Source organism: Simochromis diagramma, unplaced genomic scaffold, assembly GCF_900408965.1.
Source record: "Simochromis diagramma unplaced genomic scaffold, fSimDia1.1 OVJJ01000604.1, whole genome shotgun sequence".
Lineage (NCBI taxonomy): Eukaryota > Metazoa > Chordata > Actinopteri > Cichliformes > Cichlidae > Simochromis > Simochromis diagramma.
Window position 1 is genome coordinate 3,930,420 of NW_024387416.1, and position 14,892 is coordinate 3,945,311.

Genomic DNA, 14,892 nt, shown 5'->3' on the forward strand with positions numbered 1-14,892 from the left:
GTGGGTTTTGTCCATAAAACTACTCATCTAAGATTACCACAAAGTAAAAGATCTCTCAGCAAAATGATGCAACATTTTAGGCACTATTGCCCCGATCAGATCAGTGAGCTGGGATTTTTTTTTTTATTCTAAACATGATCTACTGTTACAGCAACAGACGTGGACTACTGGTGTCCCACACAACAACTCATTGTCCACTATGTGAAGGAGCCAAACACATGCCTGCTCCTCTCGTTAACTGAGATAAACTGCTGGCATATTGGTTTTACATCCATGCTGTCCAGTCTCTCCTGGTGGACATACAGCAGCATTGTTTAATCTCATTTGAGTCATTGTTAACCTTAGCCATCTTTTTAGTCTTCTGAGAGCACTGAAGCTTCTTTCAGCCTCAGTACATGCGTTTTATCCTCAGATTACAATTATTATTATTCTGTGCTTGATGTGCCTCACCTTTGGCCCTGGCTCTTCCCCTCTGACTGCACTGGGACATATTGCCACCTGATAAAATAACACATTGATTCGTGCCATATAAAAAGTGAGATGTGTCAATTCCGATTCTTTGTCAAATATACACTAATGAAACAATTTACATCAGCAGCCTAACAATTGTCATGATAATAAATACTAGTTAATCTACAGCACCAAAACATCAGTCAGTCACCTGTGACCTCGCCTCTTCACCTCTGAGCTACAACATGGCAGAGCTGCCTCTGTCACCTGATAAATAACAATGAGACAATCCAATACATGCAGTCAGACATGTGCTTCAAATACAGTAATGAACCATCAAGTCATCATCCAATTTCACCTGTGATCTTGCATCACCATTACTCTCTGAACTTTGTGTTGGTTGGAATATTTGCAAAATCATGACTACCTCATGATATTTTGTCTCAAAAAGTAACCCTATAAATATGTCAGTACCACTAGGATGAAATTATTGTGTCACCAACATTTAACGTTAGACATAATTTTAACAGCCTCTGTAAACTAATATCCTGGCCTGCTCAAAGCTGCCGTTTTCTCTGACAGTTTCAATCAAAATTAAAAATGCTACTCTGAGACTGAGATAACTAATAGTGCTGCCTGTTGTGCAGTTAGTTTACAAAACACGTTATTCGTGGTTACATACAGTTTTAGACTGATGTGGGCCAAAGCCTAGCATAGTCTGTAACATTATTGTGACGGACACAATATATGAGTGAACTTGACTTTAAGTGACTGACAGGTTTCTTTGAAAAATACTTTCTTATATCCAGGTTCTTCCTTTTTGCTGCCATCCTCCTCCTCGCAGCGCAGTTTTGCTGCTGCTGAAACTAAACAGAGCTCCCTGAAAGGCACAGCCAATCACATTGGCCATATTTGTCACATGACGTAGGACTCCAGCAGAGGACCTAATTTAACTCTTTCTGCACCGCTGGGTGAATGAGACGTTAACAGATCGTTGTTTTTTTTCTTCTTTCTATCGGGTTTGTTTTTCTTTACTCGAAGAGATCAAATTATTGTTTGATTATTATTCCGTCCATGCCAAATCTACGCCCTTGAATCATACATGTGACACTGACCCGAACTGGTGAAACAAAACAGGAAAATGATGTATTACTGACCTTTTTGCAAAGTTTAATAATCCTATTGCAGCATAGTGTAACAATTAAGAGGAGGGAAGGCGAGCTTGCATGACCACTGCTGCAGCCATGATTACTTTGGCCCATTCAATAGATACAGTATAGATTTAATAGACCGCGACGCTACAGTACGGAAGTCGAGTAATTAAAAAGGAGGTTTAGGTAAACTCACAAATTGTGTTCCAGTCCATCCTGATAAGAACAGACTGCTGGAGGAAACGTTGAGCCCGTCTGATCATTTGGGATTTTCAGCATTGATTTGGACTAAATTAAACATGGATATTGGCACAAATCATTATAGCTTTGCTTGCTCTTAAATCTCGTAAGTTTAACCTTTTATAGAGGCAATGAAGTACTGTAGATTGCACATTTCAGGAAAGTTGCTGTCCGTGCTGAGCAGAAGTAAAGAGGCGGCAGAAGCGATAATTGAGCCCATTATTCTGAAAAAACAAGCTCCCACTCACACCGTCTTACTTGTTTTTATACTAGCCTTTCAACATGGACCTCCTAATTTGTTGAAATGGTATGAAATAAGCGAAGTATCGCCAGATGGTAATATAATGGCTTGTCAGCTGCTGCGGCGGCGTGTATTTGTGTTTGTCAGAACTATGAATATTGTATCTGTGCTTCCATGGGTGGAGATGGTATCTTCTGAATTTATTGGAAATTCTTGCAATTATTGCCAGTGACAGAAGCAGAGTTTGCAGATGCTTATATAATGTTTGCCAAGATAGCGTAGGATATGGGTTAATGAGTCAGGCGATTATTTCCACCTGTTCTCTCCTGTGACGATATACAGCTCTCCCATGTGTCTGTTTTGTGTGTAAAGTTGCATCCGCAGTGGGGTCTGCTACCAGGTATAATGGAGCAACCTGTTGTGTGATTTAACAGGGCCATTTGGAGGAGACTGCAAATGTTACCAGAGCTGGGTTATTTTTTTATTTTTATTTTTTTGCTGCATATTTGGTTTGGATAGTTTAAGTGTGTCCTCGTGTCACATGCAAAGGAACAATTCCCAGTATGTTTTTCCACAGTAAGGAATACAACTTATTAATTTAACATAGCATACCTCAGCTGACACTACGCCAAAGTAGTGCTGATATTGGAAGTGGAAAAAGCTTCTTCCTCCTTTTCTTGGTGGAAGCGAGTCAGTCATTGGTTGTTTATATATATTATTCATTTTATGCATTTATTTACCCGATTATGTAATTAATCATAGTTTAGTCATGTGATTTTAGACCTTAGGAGCACTTTCAATCACAGGAAATTAGGTCTAATCACATTAGCATAACTTCAAAGATAGACGCCTTACATTATTCATTGCCCTTTTTATTTTATTATGAAGAGGAAAACAATTAAAATAGTTACATGGTTTTAAAGTTATGAAGAGAAATCGTGACTACATTTTTACCTCAACAGACTTCCCTCTGAATTATCTTAGACTATAAGTTAAAGGGTTATGTTGTGATCATGCCACTGGTAAGATTTAGGAAGGTGGCTTTGGTCAGTCTGACAGCTAACTTGATTTTGCTGTCACAGCTTTCGAGTCGTGCTCAGCAGCCCAAGCTTAATTTCAGTCTGTGACCAAGCTGGTGGTAGATGTGTGACCTTATTCATAATGTTTGGCTTTTCCCCCGATTTCCAATTAATGAGCAGCTTATATGAGTGTTACAGGGAGTAGGGAAATGCAAACACACCAAACCAATGACTGCAATTTAATGGGAACATGTGGAGTAAGAACATGCTACACACGATCGTGTAGCGTTTATCTTTATGATGTCTTTACCGCTTAAACCCTTGATTCGTTTAGCTTGCCGACTGCTTTATCCAGGCATCCAGCAATGAAAAGCAAAGTGTGAACTGGACTGGATTTTTCTGTTGACTCTTTTAGTGTCACGCCACAAAAAGTGAACAGACTGAAGAGATGTAGGTGAGAGTGGAGTGGGAGCAGTCTGGTGGCTGATAAGTCTGTGTAGAAATAATCTCTGTGTTTTAAAGTGTGGGAGTTAAGGTGTAGGAGGACATTTTGAAAAGCACACAAGGTGTGCGCCAGTTTAAGATTTCAGCAGTCTTACTTTGTATATTGCACGCATGTGTGCCTGGAAACATGCCAGCTATCCTAACACTAGTCACTTCAAACTGTTCAGGAATGCTCACTGTGCACGACGACTTCAGACGAGACTACGCAGAAAACCTGAACAACATACCTACACATAAATCGTGTAATGTCAGCGCGCAGCAGTTACTGATCCACGCATGCATACTCATAAGAAGACGCATATAAACAGAGAACACAAACAACAACTTCTTTTTGCATCTCTGAGAGACATCATGTAGCAAAAGAAGCACAAACCACAGCATATATTTACAAAACCGACAACGCAGCACAACGACGACTTCAGTCATCAGTTCGGTGGCCCAGCAGAGTTTCCAGTCATGTGGGCATGATTTCTGGACTTTTCGCGACAGGTTGCATTAATGACTCATTTTGTTAATTTAATCTGAGCTACAGGGCATAATACTGCATCAGTATCATGCAGTACGCTGGTCAGGATTCCATTAATGAAATGAATTTTCAAATGTCACCGCTTTGGCTGAGATGGCCCCCTGTGTATGTGTGTCAAAGGTCCAAAATACACCAGTCAAGAGTCTGGGCACTCACTCATTGACTGGTACTGCGTAACATATTATTTGCTGCCAGAAGTGCTGTGGAGCATGATAATGGGGATCTGTGCTGACTGATTCCCACTCATGTGGTGTAACAGGACAAACATAGTTACACACAACAATTTATGAAACGTGGGCAATTTGTAACACTAATGAATGCATGTAATGAATGAATGAATACCTGCATGTAAAGATTTTTGTAGCATAACAGCCAGGAGGGGGTTAGCTGCTCCTGTCTAAAGAGCAGGTATAATAAATACTCAAAAAAACAGACTTAAAGAGACTAAATGAGAGAGAGACGAGATGAGATGAGATAGCCTTTATTTGTCAGTTGCAGGTCTTTTGCCCACAACCGAGATGACAGACCTTGCCGACCGTACATACAATACACAAACATCACATTGGGGAGACAGGTCAGGCTAGGTAGCGAGGGAAAAAAACATTGAAATGTGTAACACCGAAGGATAATACAGGAATGCACAGATATCCCCCAACTGGTCGCAGCAGATGGCCCCGCCCCTCCCTGAGCCTGGTTCTGCCAGAGGTTTCTTCCTGTTAAAAGGGAGTTTTTCCTTCCCACTGTCGCCAAAGTGCTTGCTCATAGGGGGTCATATGATTGTTGGGTTTTTCTCTGTATCTATGAAGCGCCTTGAGGCGACTTTTGTTGTGATTTGGCGCTATATAAATAAAATTGAATTGAATTGAATATCAGCACACCATAGCACAATAAACACAGACAAGCAACATGGGAAAGAGTTCCAGTGTGTACATCTGATCTGGGACCGCTGCAATCTTCAACTGCGCCTCCAGCTGACCCGATGTCCACATCAGAGGGGAGGTAAGCGTTGGAGGTGGCGTTGGATCTGGGGTAGGGAGGGTGATGCGTCAGTGAGTGCTTATCAGTATCAGTATATGTATGTGTGTGCGTGTCCATAGTTCAGCTGAGACAGTGTCCTTCGCTCTGCCAGGCTAATTAAACAGTCTTCCAGCCAACCCAGGTGGCCTTGTAGGGAATGGGAAGGAACAGACTCAACACAGTCGTTATCAGGGAGTTTTTGTTCGGCTCCAGCCTTGAGCCCACAGCTGGCGCCGAAGGGGTAGCCGGATTATGTTGGTGATTTTTCTTTTGCAACAACTCATGAGAATTTCAAGCTGTTCTTTAACACTCTGACACTGGTCTCTCAATCTCCCGTTGGAGAACCGCGAGCTTCTCCATGATGTTATCAACCTTCAGTTCTGTGGTCTTGTCATTCTTTTGCTCAGAGAGCCGATTCTGAGAACTCACGACTGCAGTCAGCTGTTCCAAGATGTAATCCAACTTCCGCTCAGAGGTGTTGTTCTGAGTGGACTTTTCCTTGATGTAACCCAATGTACGCTCAGAGGTGTTATTCTGAGCATTCACTGCAGCCGTAAGCTCCTCCAAGCTCTTAACCATGCTGCACTCAGTGAGCCCTTCCTGAGAAGTCGCGCCTCGTCCCATCGTTTCAATCCCAGCGGGCAGCCTTGGGGGGGTTTGAACAGCCGGTTCTGCTTTCTTAATTCTCCGATAAGCCAAGGCCAAGCCAGCTCCGATCAGCAAGAACCCTGTTGTCATGGTTCTGAATAGGTAGATATCTTCAGCGTCCTCGATCGACAGTCCCACGACCCTCCATGTCTGCCACCCGTCCATCGTGTATGCGGCAGGGAAAGTCCCCCCAGACTTCTCGTTGAGAAAAGGGTGTCAATAGCATTCAGAGACCAGTTGATCAAATCCATAATCCTCTTTTAGGTTTTTGAAACAGACTGTGAGAGAGTGTTCCAGGGAAAGTAATACAAAAAACACAAGACTAGACAAGGACATAAGAACTAAGCAGGGAAGATAGAGGAGGGGAGAGGAGAAAAAGTGTGTCCGTCTCCTCCGAGAGCCAAAAGAAAAGGATGAAAACTCAGTGGATCATTAGATGAATCTGAACTCATCTTAAGCAAGCTAAGATGCAAAGTTTATGAGAATCAGTCAAACAGTTGTTGAGATTTAACAATCAAAGGATGAATGTTGCCCTAGAAATGGTGATGTAGCACTTTATTGAATACGCAGCTTCAGAAGACAGAATACAAAAAATACACCGAAGGCTGAGCCTATAACGGGGTTTAAAGACTTACACTCAATAAAACCCTGTTATTGTGCATGTCTGAAGGAGAGATCTGAAAGAAAGAAACACATTACTGAAACCATTCACCTCTGTCCTTTTCTTTTGAGTGTCTCTACTCTGCAATGCAAAAGCATCTGAACCGTGAAATGTGACCCCGTGTCTTTGACTGTCAGCGAACTGACAGCTCTATACAGCGTCACATGGTGGAGAAGAGACTCTCGAAATTGTTTCTGGCCTTGGAAGGTACTTACTCTTAACTTCATTTAAACCACACCGCTTCAAGGTCATAAGAAAATCATCTGTGCACTCTGCCTCTTTTCTTCACCAAAGATTCCAGAGGGTATGTCTCGCCATCGACCCGGCCCGACCTCTCCTCTCTCACATAATTTCACCATCTACCTCTATATTAATCTTGCTGTCTTTCGTAACGCTGCTTATCGTCTCACTCTGTCTGTTTGTCGCCTCCCTGCATCCCTTTCATTTGATCTATCTGTCTGTCAAGCCAACCCCTCCTCTGCTGCATCTCTGTTTCTGTCCATCCATCTGAATCTCTGCCTGTCTCTCTTCGGGGGACACGGGCCCAGTCATATCGATCACATCATCCCGTCCGTGTCCCCTAGCGACATACACATCTCTCTCTTCACTCCTCCTTGTACACCTCTGGATGTAGAGACAAGACCATCCATTAGTCTCTCTCTCATAAACACAGACCTCTATTTTGACATGCAAAGTTGTCCCATGCTGCAGCTGTCCACTTATTTTGTTGTTTTTTTGCATCTATCTGTCCATCCATCTCCCTTCTGCCTTAATCCAATCATTGTCCGCTGTTTGTGTTTGCAGTAATACAGTTACGTCCCCTCTTTGTCGTCGTGCCTGGCAACGGTCCACTGCTTCATTACCACGGCAACTGAAAACTGTCCCCTTTCATTACCGTGCTTATTAATGCAGCATGCATGCACACACACGCAGTGCTAATATAATGGGAATAATATGTATGTTTAGGCTTGCAGTCAAGGACACGTTCTCACAGCTGAGGAGAAAAGATGATGTTGTGCGCTCAGAGGAGGAGCATAAATATTAACTTGCTGTTTAATTGCCTGACCACATCAAATGCTCATCTCCTCCTCCAGTATGTTAGACACACAACATACTGCAGGACACGCACTGCTGGGTTCAACTTAATAGCATTAAGTGCACTTCAGTGCTTGGCTAAGGCCTTAACAAATAATACCCACTGCATGCACTGTTGATTCTAAACTAAAGGCACAATCTGCTGCTAAACAACACGCCGCAACAGCACCCACGCACCAGCCAAAACACACGAGAGGGCTCAGAGACTTGTTTCTGTGCTCGGCACAAAGATAGAGATGTCTGTTTCCAAATATGAAACTCTGGGTTTGGCAATGAGACGTTTTAAATGCAATAACATTATTTGTCAAAAGGACGCCCGAAGAAAAATCACTTTAGTTTGCTGAAATTTGGGCCTGTCAATTTCTTTTGTGTTACTTCCTGTGCTTTGCATGAAATATATTAAAAGTAGATGTGTGGGTTTTTTTTAAATTGGATGTCTGCAGATGAGTGCGCAAACGCAAAACTTGCAAAGTAAAACAGAACGGCTAATAACTCGTGCGAGTGCGAGTGATTGTCGTGCGCTGACAGACAGATGAGCTTTTTCTCGAGGAGGCGAAACTCCTTCAAGGTGTGTATTAAGTTGATGATACCACTTTTACACAATTCAGCGGTCAAGTCAGTTGTCACTTTTTCCCTTTTTTGCTTGGCTGGGCAGTATGAGCCTTGCCGACAGAAACTGGCCCAGAACCGTAGCAACCGAGATTACAGGTGTCAAACTACCTCAGCTGGCTGACAACTGTAACAAGCAGGCTGTCAGCAGAGCTAAGCCTCCCTTAAAGCGCCCCCCCTGCATCTCATTTACGAAAGGTTACAATGAAGCACCTCGAGGCTCAGTAGGTCGAACAGAAAGACAAACACAAGTGCAGCCTGGACGATTTAAAGTGAAATCCCGAGGAAATGAATGGAGACTTGACAAATGCAAATCCGTCTGCACAAGGCAGTGTGACGTGAGTCATATCTGTGGCATTTGCTGTTTCCAGATCCCAACCTGGATGAACAGATTTTAGAGTGACGGATTGGTGCTGTTCACCGCCAGTATCAACAAATAAAGGAACATCTTTCTGTAGGATGGTGTGTGCCCCACTTTTTGAGTAACCAGACACATTAGAAGAGGGAGACTGGACTGGTACTCTTTGCTCTTTGCTACTAATCTGACCAATCGCATTCATCCAGCAGCGTGTCGTGCCCAAAGATACTTTGACATGCAGACCGGATCAGCTGGCGAATCGATCCACCAAACTTCTGAGTGGGAAATAACCCGCTCTGTCTCCTGAGCCACACCTGACCCGGGTAGAAATGCAACTTCCTGTTTCACGTGCACATATTGGTCCAGCACCATAAGCCTTTGTCTAAGGCTCTTTTCTACAGAAGTGAATAAACACAAAGATCATAACAAATTTTTAAACGCACTTCAAGACGAGTCAAAAAAAAAAACAAAGGAAGAAAAAGGCTTGTTATGTTAATTTGTGATTCTAAATATTCTGCAGATGTGAGACCACGTAGCTGTTTGTCTTTCTGTTTTGGCCCCTCGATAGACTGGCGACCTGTCCTGGGCGTACCCCTGCCCACCTTTTGCAGCCGGGATAAGGTCCAGCTCCTGGATGGATGGTTCAGACAGAGCGAGCATCACGAGGAGTCGCGCTGCTGCCACATTCAGTTGTGGGTTTTTGTAAGTTAAAGTTTTGTTCACTTTAGAACAAAACTAGGCCTGTGTAAACACTGTTTATAAGCTTCATGATTCTTTCAGTGTCCCTTGCTGTCTGTTAATAAATTTTTAACAAGGAAGCGAGGAGGATCTTTGACAGCAGCACTCCCAGCTGCCACTGAGTTCAGAGTGAAGATCCAACCTTCAGACTGAGTTGCAGATATAGGATATTTAACACAGCTATTTTATACTGGAGCTTCTTGGTTCCATTTGAGATCAGATTTCCTTCTGGTACAAATGAAAAAGCCATCAAATCAAATCTATCTTGTTAGAACAGCCAGACATTACTTTTTGCCTTTTTCTTTTAAGTTTAAAAAAAGATAACATAGCTGATCAGGTTATATCAGTTTCACAATAATCTGAGTTTTTACCATTTTTACCTTCAGTCACTTAACAGCTGCTCTAAATAGATTTGAACACATTTGAAACAGATTCAGATTTAAGACATTTTAAAAACCCCGTCTGAAAACAAATGGCTCTCCTCTGCTTTCCCACCTAAGAATGGACTCTGTTGCTGTCCTCATGCAGAGCAGAAGTGCGTGTTGTTACATCCCCTTGTTGTTATTCTGTTTTGTTTTATGTGTTCCCTCCTTTTGGTGAATGTGCCCGCCGGTAGACCGGTGCATCAGGTACAAGCTGTTCAAACAGGCCCCGATACAAAGGATAGCAGCATGTCCCTTTCTTTTCAAAAAGCGACAGGCGGAAATAAATGTTTCTATGCTGTAATCAGTTACTCGCTCCATAGAGCAACGTTATGCCAAAGCAGGGCATTTGAGACTGTCAAGGTAAGACATTATCCTTCCTGAAATAAATTGTAATCAATGATGGCACAGACTGATGGGAGCTGTCTGCTGAAAAATTGATCCATTTACCCCTGACTCTTACGTTTCAGCGATAGATTTAAAAAATAAATAAATAAATGTGACTGACCATTTGGAAGCTCCAAGATCTGAGAGACACGTTAAGCCGGGAGACGTTCCAGGTCGCCAAAATCTGGGCCGCGGGCTTAAAACATCTAAGTATCCATGTCAAGAAAATTTGCAGAGTGAGAATTTAATAATGGCTTTAGTATCACTTATACCCCAGTGGCTGACTGGGCCTTCATGCCTGCTTTCATTCTAACTGGATGTATTCTGCATCAGCGGATTGGCTTCATTGAGATTCATCTAATATGGCTGTTGCAGGGTTTCAGCCCGGATTTCAGAGGAGGTTTAACTCGCATCCTCCGTGCTATTCTCTTCCTCGCTCCGTGGTTGACAAGAGACTCGTGCTACGTTTGTTTTCCAGCTGGGTGTAATTCAACATCGATAGCACTTATCTGTGCTCCACTGATCTTCCCTGGCATCGGGAAACCAATGGGATAACGCCTCTCATGTGGCAACTTCTGGCAGGCGGTCTCACGAAGTCGTGTTCAAATTTGTAGATACAAACCAAAAAAAGTAAGTGAGTGAGGCAGGGAAGGAGTCGCTGTTCCTCAGTAAATCTGCACAGAAAGAAATGTTTTTAGTTGTGTTTTGTGCTGTTTAAGTATTCCCAATGCAATGCAACAAAAAGGCTGAGTGCATTAGTGGGCTCAAAAGACTGGAGTTCTGTTAGATAAGTTTAAAATACCTGTCAGATTACGTTTGCTGGGCCACAAAGGGATGAGAGAAAACAGCAAATTCCACAGTTCTCTGTATTTGTATTTATTGTTGCAGTCAAATTAAAGTTTTCTGCAGAAAAGATGAGATTTACAGCTGCACCAGTTTAAGCCTAATATTACTATAAGCCAGGTTCGACAAAGTCAATAAAAAATTGATTACAAATAGTGGACACCCTCTCAAACATGATCATAATGCTAATGCTTGGCTTCTAAGTAAACTAAACCTTTGTTTTTTCAGAGGCTTTTAATATAACACAATGCTGGACAGAAAACAGCCCCTGGCAATGTATAACTGTAAGTTGCTCATTTGTCATAAAATTGGGAAACAAAGATGTAAATGGTGCTGCAAACACATTTAATTCCATTGTGTGGTTATAAATTTTCACACGAGGGATTGGAGAGCCGAGAATATTGAGTAGCTTTTAGAGGCAGCCTCAAGTGGCTCTTCATAAAACTGCAGCTTTTGGCACTGACACAAAGGACAGAGCTACCTGCCGTATGGTATTCAGGAACATTGCGTAATTTTCTGTAGCAGCAAAGCAGCGATTTGACAGTAGACATCTGGCTATAGGAAGGTGCTTCTACCACTGTGGAGTGTGTGTGTGTGTGTGTGTGTGTGTGTGTGTGTGTGTGTGTGTAGGTGGAGGACTGAGAGCAGTGAGTAAGAGACTTTACTTTTTTAACTGTTTAATTACCAAGGAACAGCTGGAAAAGAGAAAATATTTAAAATATCTACGTGTGTGTGCATGCATGTATTTTTGTATGTACGGTGAGCTGTGCATTATGAAACTGATGCACGCGGGTGTAATTTTTAATAAGGAGGAGCGAGTTTAAAATAAAGCAGCATCACCGAGTTAGCACCTCATGTCTCTCTGCACACGTGTGCACACAACATGGGTTCAGTTCCTCGCGCTGTGGTGTGTTCCAACATAAAGAAGCTTTTGTCTCTCTGTGCTTTGTTTCGGATAAGTAAATTGGGAATATTGCGATAAGAAAGATGGCTAAAGGACCGCTTCTTTTCAAACACAATTTATTTGTTGTATGTCACATGTACAGAACGTCACAAAAGCCATTTTTAGACCTGCAGATATGAGAAGTATTTGCATCGTTGATGACTACTTTAAGTCGGTCCTTGAGAAAAAGAGGAAACGCTGGCGCTTATGAGACTGAAAAACCACTTCAATAATTCGTTAGACATTAGCGTGACATGTTTTGTTTTGGGTAAGCGCCAGACTCCCTGAGGTACGCTTGCAATCAAATATGAACACGGCGACACAAGGCTGCTTCAATATTGATGCTGTTTGTTACAGACCTTGATTCATCAGCATCTTTCTAATGGATTTAACACTGAATTCAAATGTAATCCTCTAAATGTAAAAGGTTTGTAAATGCTGAGGAAAATTGAGATGGTTCGGCAAATTGGGTGCAGATTTTAAAGGACAATAGACGTCTTCTCAGTGAAAGCCTGAAATGCTCGGACCCCCTGAAATGCCATCTTTATTGTCTCAGGCTGTTGTTGTTGTAGTTGAGTGTTTATTTTCCCCTAAAGTCTTAAACTGCAGCAACTTAAACATGTGCTGCTGTGTAAAATGCTTCTGAATTCATCCACACTTTTGCAGACGTGTCGGTGCCGTGAGGTTTGTGGCCTCTTGCCCTGCAGCTGTTCTGACAGCAGGTGCATTCACCAAACGGATCCTCCAGTTCACAATCTGACGAGTTATCGAGACGAGTCTTTGGGTCAGGAGTCGTCCGTGAACCGGGAGAGGCACGCTGAATATATGCTTTGATTGGCCCATCGATGGTCTGATAAACAATACCTGTCACTCCTCCCACGGGTGGAGGTTACACAGCGAAAGAGGTGCTTTCATGCTTTGTATGCTGCATTGAATTCATGTCTCATGAATTGTATGGCTGAAAAGAGTGATGTAAAATGGGCAGATTGTGTAAAAGCCTATCATTTTGTATGTGTTGAGATGCGGGAGGCGTTCAAGTGAGCAGCTAAATTGTGGGACATGTGCACGCTTGGTGTTGAATCCATCAGCAGTCCATTGTTTATGTAACTGACATCTTTTAAACTGGGGGTTAGTCTTCACATTTAGCTGCAGAGATGTCGGCGCTTTGAAGGTTAACTCCAGTCCGAACCTGGAATATTTAAGTAGATTTTTTAAGCTATAGTAAATATCTTGGCCTTGCTTGACTCTTCCTGTGAACGAGGACTGTCTACATCAAACCAAGTGTCAGCAAACTCAACTGAAGGGCATAGACGCTGCTCACCAGGCTTTCAATAGAAAGACGGGTATGTGTGCTCGTTTTGTTCACTGCGTCATCGTGTAGTGTATTATTTATTGATATTTTTAATTCAGTTCAGTATGATTGATGTTGTGCCAATTCCCAGCAACAGTCACGTCAAGGCTTTTTATACTGTAAAGCAAAGACCCTGCAATAAGATAAGAAATAAGAAAGAAACCCAAACAATCCTATGAGCAAGCACTTGGCGACAGTGGGAAGGAAAACACCTATTTTTAGAGAAAAGGCAGAAGCAGAAGCGGGCTGATTGAGGGGCAGCCGTGTGCTGTGATTGGTTGGGGGTGAGTGGTGAGAGAAGAGAGCGACGGGACAACATCATCAATCGTGTGATTTGTGCGTGCTGGAAACGGCTGCAGAGTGTTATTAAGGGCTCCACAGTGTGGTCTGTGCAGCAGCCAGACAATGGTGCTTCATGTGGTTAAAAGCTGCTCAGAGCTCCAGTTGAGTAAAAGGTTAATTCTTAGGAGGGCTGGCACAAGCAGCCCCTTTCACATTAAACTGAGGCATTTTATTAATCTCAAGAATCCAAAATATCACATAATAGAGCTTTAATCATCCGACTTTGTTACAATAAAATCTTTCAGCTCAGAGTGGGAGTAAAGTGTGAAATATCTGGGCTCTGCATACCAGACTGCTATACTGTAGATACTTAGGCCACCCCACCCTGTGATTCACTGAGTCATGCAGCACGATCACTTAAACGTGTTGTGTGCGGACACACACACACACACCACAGCTTTGTTTACTGGGTCACGAGGCCATCTTAATGAGGGTGTTTAATTTACCACAGTCAATACTAGTCTTTAACCACCGATGTGCGTTTGAGCTCTCGCTCGCTCTCATTGAACACGTGCGTTCGCATCGCACGTGTTAGCGGTTCGCGCGCTGGAAATGCCAATGCCATCGACATTTGCTGACGTCATCTCCCGCCGGTGTGAATGAAAGTTGGATTTTCAGTGAACTTGACTTCAACTTTTCAGTGTGAAGTTCACATCTGATCAGCTTTGGCTCTCCACATTTCAAAAGAGAATCTAAAAGACTCGCGTATGCTATATGGAAGGCTGTTATATGTCGAGGGCGTCAGCAAAACACTACAATATTTAACAAACACACTCATTCTGCATCTCACATTTGTATCAGCTTAGCTTGTGTTCACTGGAAAATGTTACAGATGCTGGAGGAAGCTGCATGGAAGAGCAAAATGGTCAAAAGGTCCTGAAACTGCAAGTTTAATATTTTAATTTGAGGAGGAAATCCTTATAACTAAAGTAAGATTAATTATTTAGTACAAGTATAGCACAAATGTTAGATATGTAACATATAAGTAGGGATGGGTATCGTTTAGGTTTTATCCAATACCGGTGCCAAATCGGTACTTTTGAAACGGTGCCGGTGCTCAAACGGTGCTCAAACCGGTGCTTAAAGAATGGAGAACACAAAATTGGTCCAAAAACCTCTCATGTTCAGCTGTTGGTTTTTTTGGGGGGGTTTTTTGTAAAAAGATAACAATGTTAGCCTTTTCTGCAGCTATAGGGCATATATGGTATCACTCTTGGCTGGAAGCAGTGCTTAAACAATGGGAAAAACACAAACTTTGTCAAAAACCTCTCATGTTTAACTGTTTTCCACTTTTTCTTTGGTCATTTTAGCCTTTTTGGCCAGAGTGAAGGGAGTATCTGCCATCAA

The 14,892-nt window shown here is 42.5% G+C and overlaps 1 long non-coding RNA gene across 1 annotated transcript in view; it reads left to right on the top strand.

Annotated features, from left to right (window-relative positions):
• Positions 1-13,649, top strand: part of LOC120721842 — a 43,421-nt gene extending 29,772 nt beyond the window's left edge. The window contains exon 2 of the long non-coding RNA XR_005693271.1: positions 9,088-13,649. This is a non-coding gene — a long non-coding RNA (uncharacterized LOC120721842). The remainder of the gene's footprint in view (positions 1-9,087) is intronic.
• Positions 13,650-14,892: the final 1,243 nt, after the last annotated feature.